This window comes from Mastigoproctus giganteus, chromosome 9 (assembly GCF_048544385.1).
Source record: "Mastigoproctus giganteus isolate SK-2022 chromosome 9, ASM4854438v1, whole genome shotgun sequence".
Classification (NCBI taxonomy): domain Eukaryota; kingdom Metazoa; phylum Arthropoda; class Arachnida; order Uropygi; family Thelyphonidae; genus Mastigoproctus; species Mastigoproctus giganteus.
In genome coordinates, this window is record NC_143583.1 from 55,977,141 (window position 1) to 55,988,761 (window position 11,621).

The window sequence follows — 11,621 nt, forward strand, 5'->3', positions numbered from 1 at the left end:
TGAGGACCACCTCTTCCCTTTGTTACATCTTTCGCAGTGATGCATCTGTATCATGGCAGCCAGTGCTATGTTGACATTTTTGAATAAAGTCCCTCTGTACCGTTTTGTTTCCGTTATTGTGTCCGTATGGTTTCATTCATCATTTCTGTACCTCACGAGGTTCCTTTGGTATGCTTTTCCCATACCAAGGCCACTCCTATGAGAAGCTACAGGTGAAAACCTGACTGGTCCTTAAATTTTGCACACCAGTGTAAGATATTACGTCCTTAGGTAGAGAAGTCTTTCACTATCAGTAATATGTTTCAGCAAGAGTTTGCTTCCAGTACATCTCGTCTGTGCAGCGCTTCTTAGGATCGAATCCAAGCTCGTTATATTCAAAATTTGAAATCTCGAAACTAAAGAAGTGTTACTGTTATGGCTCATGAGGCTTCGCTCTCAAAAAAAAAAAAAAACACTAACCCTTAACCATTATTATCTGTCACTGAGTTTAGTTGGGATTTGTGATGGGGTACTGTTGTTCTATTGGTGTATATGTTATTAACCCCAGGGGCTTACGTTTGGTGAGTACGGGCATGGCACACCCAGGGTCCTGAGCTGGATATCATCATTATTCTTTTTCTTGGTGATTCCCTTCTACTTCTCTCTCTCTCTCTCTCTCTCTCTCTCTCTCTCTCTCTCTCTCTCTCTCTCTCTCTCTCTCTCTCTCTCTCGGGGTAATTCAGAAAAAAATTTTTTAGCTGGTGCAGTATAAGCCTCAGGCTTCCTTGCACCATATGGCTAACGATGATAATAATTTCTATGCCCCTCTTCTACTGTATTCTTAAAGATACTGTACTGTTGATCGAACGCTACCCCTGCTACCTGTTTATATTGTTGGAATCGACTAGTTTTATGCAAAATGCTTCTTTGAATTTTCTCCTATTGTAATGTTGGTCTGTGATTTTTTGCCAAAGGCCAGTCTAGATGATATCGATGTATTCCTTTTTAAAAAGGAGATGATGTTGAAACACTTTTGTTGCGGAAGGCTATAACCAAAAGTCGTTCTTATTTGAAATGTTATCCTTGGGATGAAATTCTTTTTCGATTTTTATTAATCAAATAAAATTATTAGATATAATAAATCCTGATGGACTAACGGTTACCTCCGAATCAAGGATATAATTAATCACAATCATACCTTAATAATAAATCTGCTACTCATACCCAAACAGTCGAGATTCTTCCCAAGATACTTCCTATTAAAACTCAGTTTTAAGTTTTTTATATTTACTGTTAGATCACTTCTTGATTAGAGGTAATCTAAGAATACCTCCCATCTCTCGACAGTTTCCTTCTTTAGATCGCCGTTTGCGAAAATTATTTCGTTATGATCGTAGAAAGGGGGAAATTACCTTTGTGTTGCATTCGATTTGTTGGGAAATTTCTTAGAATGCGTATAATTTCAGGCGAAATTATTCAGGAAATCTAAACATCTTTGCAATGTACATTCGGCATAAAAATATAATTATTTTGTAGGGTTAAATGCACTTCAAAGCGCCTTTGAGTTATGGTTGTATTTCTGTAGGCAAGTTTTCCTTTTATGGAAAACTCAAAAGTGATGTACGATTTTTTATACGTATGTAAATGTGCATATTGTGGATACAATATACTTAACCTAACTCTGAAACCTTAAATAACTGCTTCTAGAGGTGACGAGCAACGTTAAGCATACTAACAGTGCGTTATGCAATCACGGTGTTTACAACTTGAAACAGTATCTAAATATCTGTTGTTGTTGTTGTTGTTGTTGTTGTAGGGTTTTAGAAGCATCAACAACTAAGGCCGTATTGATCCGTATATAGTATCTGTAAATTGCTCGTGTTCTGTGGTCTCATTTCTGTTTCTCGAACGAAAATTTCGAGTTTCCTGGAGAAAAAATTGTGCGGCCCTCGCCTGAGACCGATTAACTCAGCCACGTTGTGAAAAAGGTCCATCAAAATTCCTCACGTCATCGACGGGACTCGAATTCAAGTATTTTCCACCCAGTGTGGGGGAGGACGTCGATTCTACCAATTGTGCTACCCAGGAGGGAAAATATCTGTTAACAATTTACAAAATTAATTTGCATAGTAATCGCAAGAGAAAACCCTTTTTTCACTTAAATGCAAACTTGCTACAGCAACAGGAGTTTACAGGAAGGGGTACACTTCTCTTGCCTCGCGGTTTCATATAGCCAACGATGTAACATTTCCATTTCCTCTTTACCACACTGGTCTGGTCTTCTGCTCTTGCAACTTCTCAAAAAAAAAAAAAATTGATAATGGAACGCTGATCTGTTGTTGGATTAATTGAATGATAGGGATGTCAGTTAATAGCTCAAAGTCAGTTCTGTAAGATGATTTGAACTAAGACAGTCACAAGATAGGTGGAAAGAAGACTGAATGTCTTAAGAACGTTTGAAGAGGTAGAATATTGCGCCATCTATATGTCACTTTGTCAATTTGGGAAGAATGGATTCAAGCAGACAAGTAATGCTAAGGCTTTATGAGATTGCCCTCTTCTTGGAGGGCTAGCTGCCTTAGTCACCACTTACCACAACTGCCAAATGGCTTGTCAGTTAAAGGCACGCTAACGACTGCAGTGCATTCTTCTCCGATGTGTCTCGATTCAATCTGCAGCTAAAGTCTTTTATGGTTGATCAAGTGTGTTCATGGACCTACTGTAGTTGCAAGTTGTGAATGCTAAAAAAACTCGGAATAAATCATGTGCGAAAATCTTACTCCTCCTTCTAAGATCGGCTAACTAGAGCTCTAATTGAAGAAACCTTTAAGAATTTCTCCAATTACCGATGGATTGGCACCTAGACTTCACCAAACGAGTGATAACAATCACTGAGTTGGATTTTTTTTGTCTGGTTTCTAATGTTGGGTATAATGTTAGTCAATGGGCTACAATGTGAGAACTGAATAGCTATCTGAAACTAAAAAAAAAAAAAAAAAAGAAAAAAAACTCTTATTTTCTGGACAGAAAGGTCATCTTATCTGCCCATTTGCATTATGTCCATAAATTGTGTGTTTTCTTTGGTCGATTTGCCAGTTTGCTGGACGAAACACCAGAGTTTCTGGGAGAATAAAACCTTGCTATATAAGCCTGAGATCGACTAACTGAGCCACTGATGAAAATGCTCATAAAAGTTCCTCGCGTCATTGACGGAATTCGAACCGGGACTTTCACTCAGAGTGCGGAGCTTGGTGATTCTAACCACTGTGCTAACCACGCAGACGATTGACTATCTAAAGCGATTATATTGCTCCAAACTTAACTGGTTGGTTGGTTACTTAGTGTGTGTTCTGTGATCGATTTGCTGTTTATGGACGAAAAACCCGGGTTTTTGGGAGCAAAAACCATGGTATCTTCGTCTGAGACAGACTAACTCAGCCACGTTGGTTTTGAAAAATAACTATAAAAATTCGTCGCGTTATTGATGGGATTTAAACTCAGTCTTTTCCACCAGGTGTGGAGAGGATTGCAATTATACAATGGCTCTTCGCACGAAGGAAGGTCCACACTTAATTCTTTCCATTATACCATGGTACAACTTATATTGGCATACCCTACATTTAATTATCTGTTGGCGCCAGTTGCAAAATGTTTCTAATTTTTTGGCCAGAGAGTGTACACTGAGTGATCACTGAATTATGGCCACTTACCTAATACTTCGTAGGTCCTCCTTTTACCCTCAGTACAGCAGCTATCTGACGTGGCATTGATTCAACAAGATGTCAGAAGCGTTCGGGAGGTATGGCCAACCAAGCTGTGTGTTGTAATGCAGTCAGAAATTCAGGTATGGATGTGATTGCTGTATCCAGACTCCTGATATGCCTTTCCATAGTGTCCCACAAGCGCTCTATGGGATTGATATCGGCGGAGTTCGATATGCTGGAAGTCAGAACTGTGTTCCTCAAACCATTTCTACAACAAGTGCCCGATGGCTCGGCGCATTGTCATCTTGGAAGACACCATCGCCATTCGGGAAAAAGTGTAACATAGCGGGGTGCACACAGCCAGCAAGCAGTTGACGATAGCGGATACCACTGATACGTTGGTCCACATGCACCAGGGGTCCAGATTCCTGCCAGTGAAACATGTCCCACACCCAACAACCGCCTCCACCGACCTGCACTTTTGATACCATGCACGATGGATGAAGAGCTTCATGTTGTTGAAGCCAAATCCGTACACGACCATCCACGGTTTGGAGTAAATAACGTAACTCATCCGACCAGCACACCTTCTTCCAGTCTTCTAACGTCCAACTTGCATGCCCTTTGCACCAGGCGAGTCTTTTACGCTGATGAACATTGGTTAGAAAAGGATGCCGTAGGTGTCGTCTGCTCGTATAGCCCATACGGGATTGATATCGGCGGACCATACGTGCAACGCATGGTCATGCCAGATATTGTTCCGGGTTGGCCTATGTTGTATTTGGTAGTCAACTCTTCAACAGTGCTGCGCCTGTTCGCCTGTACAAGTCGTCGGACCCGGCGCTCACCTCTAACATCAACCTTTCGCTGACCGCTGTAGTTTTGCCATCCGGTCATTGTTCGAGCATTTTAACGCCAGTCCTGGTACACTTTAACTACGGCGGCTCACGAACACTCCACCAGTTCAGCTGTTTGGGAAATCGAGGCACCAGCTCGTCGAGCACCCACAATCTGTCCTTTATCAAAGTCCGATAAATCCTTCCTTTTACCCATCACACTCGGAATTTTATTACCTACTGAACCACTGACACCTTATCTATGTTACGTAGGTAGACTAACTGCGCTCTCTCGTACTTCGCATGGTCAACGTGTCGCATTCAGTTTTCATAGGGGTGGTCATAATTCAGTGATCACTCAGTGGATATCTCAATGTTAGTTATGTTTAAAGTAGCTCGTGACAGCTCGAGGCAATTATTCAAAATTCAAGAATAATTCAGGCAAATTCATTTATTAACTATGCATGTTAATACAAAAATATAAAATAATTCTACATTGAAGTTCAATTTGCTTAAGAATGAAAACTTAGTATGCACGCATAAACACAGCCATTACAGAAAGGTGCCTTAAAGTTGTTTAACTCCACCAAAGGATTATACTTTTATTTCCAAATGCATACTTCAAAGATGTTTAAATTTCCTGAATAACTTTGTCAGAACTCATATCCATTCCAGGAAATTACTCAAGAAACTGAATGCAACATAAAGGTAATTTCCCGCTTGCCACAATCATTCATGGAAATATTTTTCACGAACAGCGATCTCAAGAAGGAAAAGCTGTCAGATTACATTTGTTCTAGGAAAAGATTAAAATGAGTATAAATAGGCAGAAAGTTAGGTAGAATCTCTACTCTCTAACGCAGGAAACGATAGAGTTCTTATTCAGGTAAGATTCTGATTAATTATTGCCTTGGTTCAGTAGGAATTGTTGTCATTAGGAATTATTACATTTAACTATTTCATTTGACTATAAAGAGTCAAAAGAGAACTTAATCCCAAGATGGCGTTTGCTAAATTTCAATTCAGACATACAGTGTAGTGTACACTGCCGTTTGAAAATTATTCCCACCCATCACATTTTTAAAACAAGATAGTTAAACCGACTAGGGGTTCCTTGCAGCAAGAAACAGAAATTTTGTTCATTCCGCTTCCAGTGCTGTAGCTGTAAAAGAGTGGCGTATTGATCATATTCTGATCTCTCATTCCAGTTCATTCTAAAAATGTACGATTTAGATCTGGACTTCTGGCAGAGAAAGGGACCTGCACGACGTAATTTTCTCAAGCGAAGTTTTAGCCAATGCGCTATTGATGGAGCGTCATCGTACTGAAACATAGAGGGCCTATTTCCTTATAACAGCTAAACATCACGTAATTGTCCAACTGATGGTCCTAGTGCGACCCACGAGAGTAGTAACCCAACGTCTTCCGAATTTCACTATAGCATAGCACAGAATCATCTGTCGCAATGTGCTGTGAATACAGCACATTGCTGTAGATGATATTCCCCAGGAATTCTCATCGTCCGAACTCGACGGCCTTATCTGTAACGCAAATCGTCACTCCATAGGACCAGGTCCTAAAACGATGGCTAGCTACCATCAAACAACATCTGGCGTTTGCTTATGAGTAGCTGCTCTGTCACAGAAACACATGCCATACAGTTTCCTACCGAATTGGAGGTTCTTACGAACAATGCTGGAGTTTTCAGTTCGAAAGTAACTTTTTATGAGGTTCGTCGCTCGATTTGCTCTCACTCCTTTCTCCAAAAATTGGATTTCTTTCCAGTGTTTTGGTCTGTCTGACAGAACTCTGGTTTCGCCACTTTTGGCTTGTTTGAAGAAGCCTGAATTCGAATTCTGTTGGAGACTGAAGGAATCCTTCCACGGCCTTCAGTACTTGCTGTACGTCAGCTGATCCCATGAACATACACCCCCACAGACTTAATACCCATTAACTTAGTATCGACTAAGATTCTAATGTCCCGTAAACAACAACAATGTTTCGACTACTTACTCTGTTTGTTTGCTATATTTCTGCCCTTGCCTGCAAAATTTTAAACGTGTTCTTACTTTGCATACATGTTACTTCCGCTGTACACTATTTTGGAATTTAGGTTTCCGAATATTGTTGGTAGCATACGTTTGGCTTAACCTCAGTATTTCTCTAGCCCTATTTGTTATTCCTCAATGCAATAGTGAGAAAATTAAGAGATTGCACAGTTTTATCAATGTGTAATTATAACACATTGATTTTAAGGTACTAATCTCTTAATATAAGCAATTTACAAATTCTGAATATCCAGTCTTAACTAATTTTTGTACTTTATAGCATACTAGTTATGGAAGATTATAAACAGGAATAACTGTGACTACGTCAGTTTGGGTGTACAACTGATTCTACAGTCTTACCTTCAGACAGAAAGCCATCATCATTTACAAGATTTCTTTTGTTGTTGGATGTAATGAATTGAACCGTGGCAGCGACATGCTGCGGTGGAAAGAAGGCTGAATGTGTTAAGGACGTTTTTTCAACTCTTAAAAACAATATGAATAGGCAGAAATTAATGTTTAACTTGCTTTAGCGATAAATCTGAATGGGAAGGCGTTATTGGATCAACTGTCTTTAAAGCTATTTTCCGAATTGGCAATGCTTTAGAGAAAACCAGTACGGCGATCGCTTTATTAGTTGCATTGCCAAGAGACCATTATTCATCCGGAAATAAAATTTCCTTAACGCTGTCTAAATGTGTTCACGGACCTATTTAAAAGTTTGGGGGGCTGAGAAACTCGAAATAAATCAAAAACATTATAGATGCACCACTATCTGAAGAAACCTTTAAGAATTTTGCCAGTCTTCCATGGGATTGAATCCAGACCACTGTTAACGAGCCATAAGTGGCGAAACGATCATACTCTCAAAGAAAATTGCAAGCCTTCGCTGTCTGGTCTGCACTGGGAACCCTGTTATTGATGAAACCGACTGCAATGTGAGAGCTGATTGGATATCTGAAGCGATCCCACTGCTCATGCTCATGCAAGTTAGAATAGTGAATAATCTTCATTCACTGTGTAATTGTTATAACATTACAACTGCGAGCCAACGTTTTCTATAATTTTCTAAGCTTATCAGTCTGAAAAATGAAGTTGAGAACATTTACTTTCCATACGACAATTTTAAGGTATTAACACTGATTTTGTTTAGTAACTGTCTACTTTACAATATTGTTTACTAATTGTTAGTACTTTATAAAAAATGTAAAATGGTAACAGTTACTTATTGCACATTTGTCTTCCCAAATTGTATTTTTAGAAAGGGATCGTGCGATGACTAAATATATATACCATATCCTGAAATATTAATACCAGTCTTAACTATCAAAAAGTTTACCATTTTCAATTTTTAATATTTCAGATTCCTTATAAAAGAAGAAGCAAGCATTTCTCTCTCAAAATGAAGGCAATCATTATCGTTATGATCGCACTGTTTGCAGTGAGCTCCTTGGGTAAGACATCATCATAATTCATTGCTTGTTTATAATAACATAAAACTATCACAATGCATAGTCACAATCGTAATACAGTTCAGCATAGTCACAATCGTAATACAGTTCAGCACAGTCACAATCGTAATACAGTTCAGCATAGTCACAATCGTAATACAGTTCAGCATAGTCACAGAGATTGCTCAGTCACTTGTCTCAGCGTGACCGAGATTTAACAGTTTCAAATTTCTCTGACTTAGTGGTGTTTCTGAATAATGAACTGAACATTTTATATACTGCCGGTTACTTATTTAAAAAAAAAAAAAGAGAAACAGTAAATTAAAGGGACAAGTGCTGTTATGTAATCTTTCTTTGAAAGGCGAAAAAATTGGATATTCTGTGTACCGCAACTTAAAGGATGTAGTGTACTGTATTGATGATATTCAGGTTTTTGCTCAGAAATGCTGTGGAAGTACTAATTATTTCTTACATTGTACTCTATATTTCTTACATTGCTATTGATGTCTCGCCGTATTAAGGTGGCAGGATGGTAGCTGGTTTTCTCGAAAAGTAGGAGGATTGACAGTAACACCTGTTGCAAATAGGGGTGGCAATGATCGTTGAAAGATTGATATGATAGACAGATAGCAATGTTAAATTTGTTAATAGACGTTTAACGTTGTTGCCAATTCATGAAAGAATCAAACCTTCTATTGACTCTTCACCAGTTGGGGAAAATATCATAAAACAGTACTGTAGTGTCATTATCAATAATATGTAGATGAATTAAATAACGATACAGAGAAATGCTTTTTTTTTTTTTTTTTTGGTAGTTGTTGGCGCATCGACTTCTGTGGCCATAATGCACCTCCCAAGGTTTTTGCAGTACTTTGATCCAAGCCCGAGGCGGGATTCGAACCCGCGACCTTTGGGTTGCTAGGCAGGCACTTTACCCACCCGGCTAGCCCGGTCGGCACAGAGAAATGCATTTATTTTAATGCCGTTTTGAATGCTTGAATCAACTGACCGACCGAACTATTAAAAATTCATTCGCATGTTTACTTTTTCTATATGATTCAGTCAGCATGATTTAAAATTCCAGACATACACTATATTTCCTATTTAGAGGACGATTTTAAAAAAATTAAATCTGCTAAAAATTATGTAATGCATTTTTGTTTTATGCAGTTGACACATTTTTTAAAAATCTTTCTTTCCACTGATTTGTTTCTTATAGTTACAGTTGCTGATGCCGACCATGGATGTCCTAATGTAGTTGTATGTAACCTCTATTGCCAAAAAAGTGTCGGTCGACGTGGTGGTCGTGGTAGTCGTGGTCATTGCACTGGAAATACAAATGTAATATGTAAATGTAGCTGATGATACGAGAATGGACCTTTGTTACGAATTACTTCCAGCTGAATCTGTATCAACGTGAATTTGGACCAATTATGTGTTAACACAACCATTATTAATGTGATATTTCTTGAGAATTCAATATATTAGTTATTCTGTATACTGAATAAAATATTTTAATCCCTATTTTACTTATTGTGAAAGAACCATTCTACTAAATAGAACTATAGTAGGGTGTAATGCTGTCCGATATGTATGATCTATTTATTCCTCAACAAATTCTAGAACGTTATATGTCTCTTGTTCAAATTTACTTAAAAATATTTTCGAACCAAGCTAAAGTAGAAGCCGTTATGATTTTTTAATTTGAAAAAAAAAATAAAATAATAAAATAAATAAATAACTCCAAAAATCTGCACAGACAGATACTTGTTTACAATAAAAAAGAAAGACTAACTTAGAAGAGGAATTGCTAACTACAATTGAAGGTACCACACATTCCCCCAACAAACGTCTACAGGAACGAATTCTTGAATGCTGAACACATTGATAACCACTGTAGTAGTTTTAGTAATATACTAGTAGTGGCAAATGATGCAAGACAGCATCAGCCAAAATTTTTTCCCACATCACCTGTCTATCTCCTCCAGCAGCTTGTAGGTGGTTTTGGCGCATTATAGCTTTAGTTGCTAATGCGCCAATAAAATCTAAACCAACCAACTAGTAGCTTGTCTACCCACATCCACAACAACAGATGAAGGTTTTTCAAACCTTCAACTACTCGCTAGCTGAAAGAAAACTTCCACACATCTGTCTTGCCATCATCCTTCCTCAATTTGAATTTATGCTCTCTCATAATGTGTAGCTTGAGCAAGAGGAAGACAATTAATAATAATAATTAATAAATGAAGAGAATTTACGTAAATTCTTACGTAAATAATTACTCCGTACAATTGAATCTTCAATGTGAATAAATGAAAATAGAATTAGGTTTTTAGTAAGGAATTACGTAATTCTTAGTGATAAAAGTTTCTGATCACCCACTCCATTGCAAAACACAAAGTACCACTCGATTATTAGACATCTCTAAATTAAATTACGATTTAATGATGATATCAATAAATATTATAATCAAAAATACATTAATAAGATTGAACATAACGATAGTGAAGGTAAAAAAAAAAAACAAAAAAAAACGAATTTAACTGAACTGCCCAAATATAAACAAAATTTGAGCAAAATTACAAATACCTATTGATAAAAATATCGATAATATAAGAAAGTCTTCAACATTCTAAACCATTACTGTGGACCCAATATAACGTTCAATATCGAAAAATATTTTGATTAAAATACGTAACAAAATTTCAAAAAGGTTCTAGGTTCTGCTTATTTACATTTCGTCTTGATATTTCATTATGAACTCGGGTATGCTGATTCTAAATATGATCTCTGATTTTCCATTGCATCAGTGGTTTTCAGAGAAAAAAAAAAAAAAAAAGAAGTAAATACGTAATCATAGTATATCAATTTTATTAACAGTACAGTACGGTAATTAACTTCTGTACAGAAGATAGTATTAATCTTTTAAACAAATGAATAAAAAACTACAACATATCAAATTAAAAAGTAAAAACCCTCCTTCCTCTAGTTAATCCAAAAATATCACCTTCAAAATGTAAAATTTAGCATTTTTATCTTTTGTTGCCTGTGTGATCATCCTGAGGCATGAACCAAGTACAATCACCCATCACAGCTTCATCCGACTTTCCTTAGTATCTCTGGTTCATTGATGATATGCCTTACTGGAATCTCTCCCCGTGTTCTTCTCCAACTTTTCAGCTAGTTATTTGCAATTTTAACTAGAAAAAGTAAAAGTGTGTGTGGTGGATGTTGTGAAATAATGATAATTTTGGATTTAAAATCAAGAAATCTTATACACATTAGGAATATGGCCATCTCCTTGATAAAACTGGCCTCGACAATGCCTTCCACACTCACACTATTCGGACTCATTCCACTCACTAGATGGAAGAAAAATGACACGATTTAAAATAAGCTGAAATGTTCATTTCATATTTATACTGGATAAAAGACATATCTGAAGATATCGTTTCTCCACGAGTGTACTTTAAAAGGTGAATCGTTAACGGTGATTTTATCAAAGATCATTTGAGAAGTGATTACTAGCAATTCAGTGTATAATGCTGAATGGAATAAAATTTATTAATTTTAATCAGAAATTATGTATTTGGATAATCGCTT

At 37.2% G+C, this 11,621-nt stretch overlaps 1 long non-coding RNA gene across 1 annotated transcript; it reads left to right on the forward strand.

Moving 5' to 3' along the window:
- Positions 1 to 5,372: 5,372 nt before the first annotated feature.
- LOC150080259 (uncharacterized) lies at positions 5,373 to 9,501 on the forward strand. Its single transcript, XR_016547393.1, has 3 exons — positions 5,373 to 5,405; positions 7,931 to 8,021; positions 9,238 to 9,501. It is a non-coding gene; the product is annotated as an uncharacterized LOC150080259 (long non-coding RNA).
- Positions 9,502 to 11,621: the final 2,120 nt, after the last annotated feature.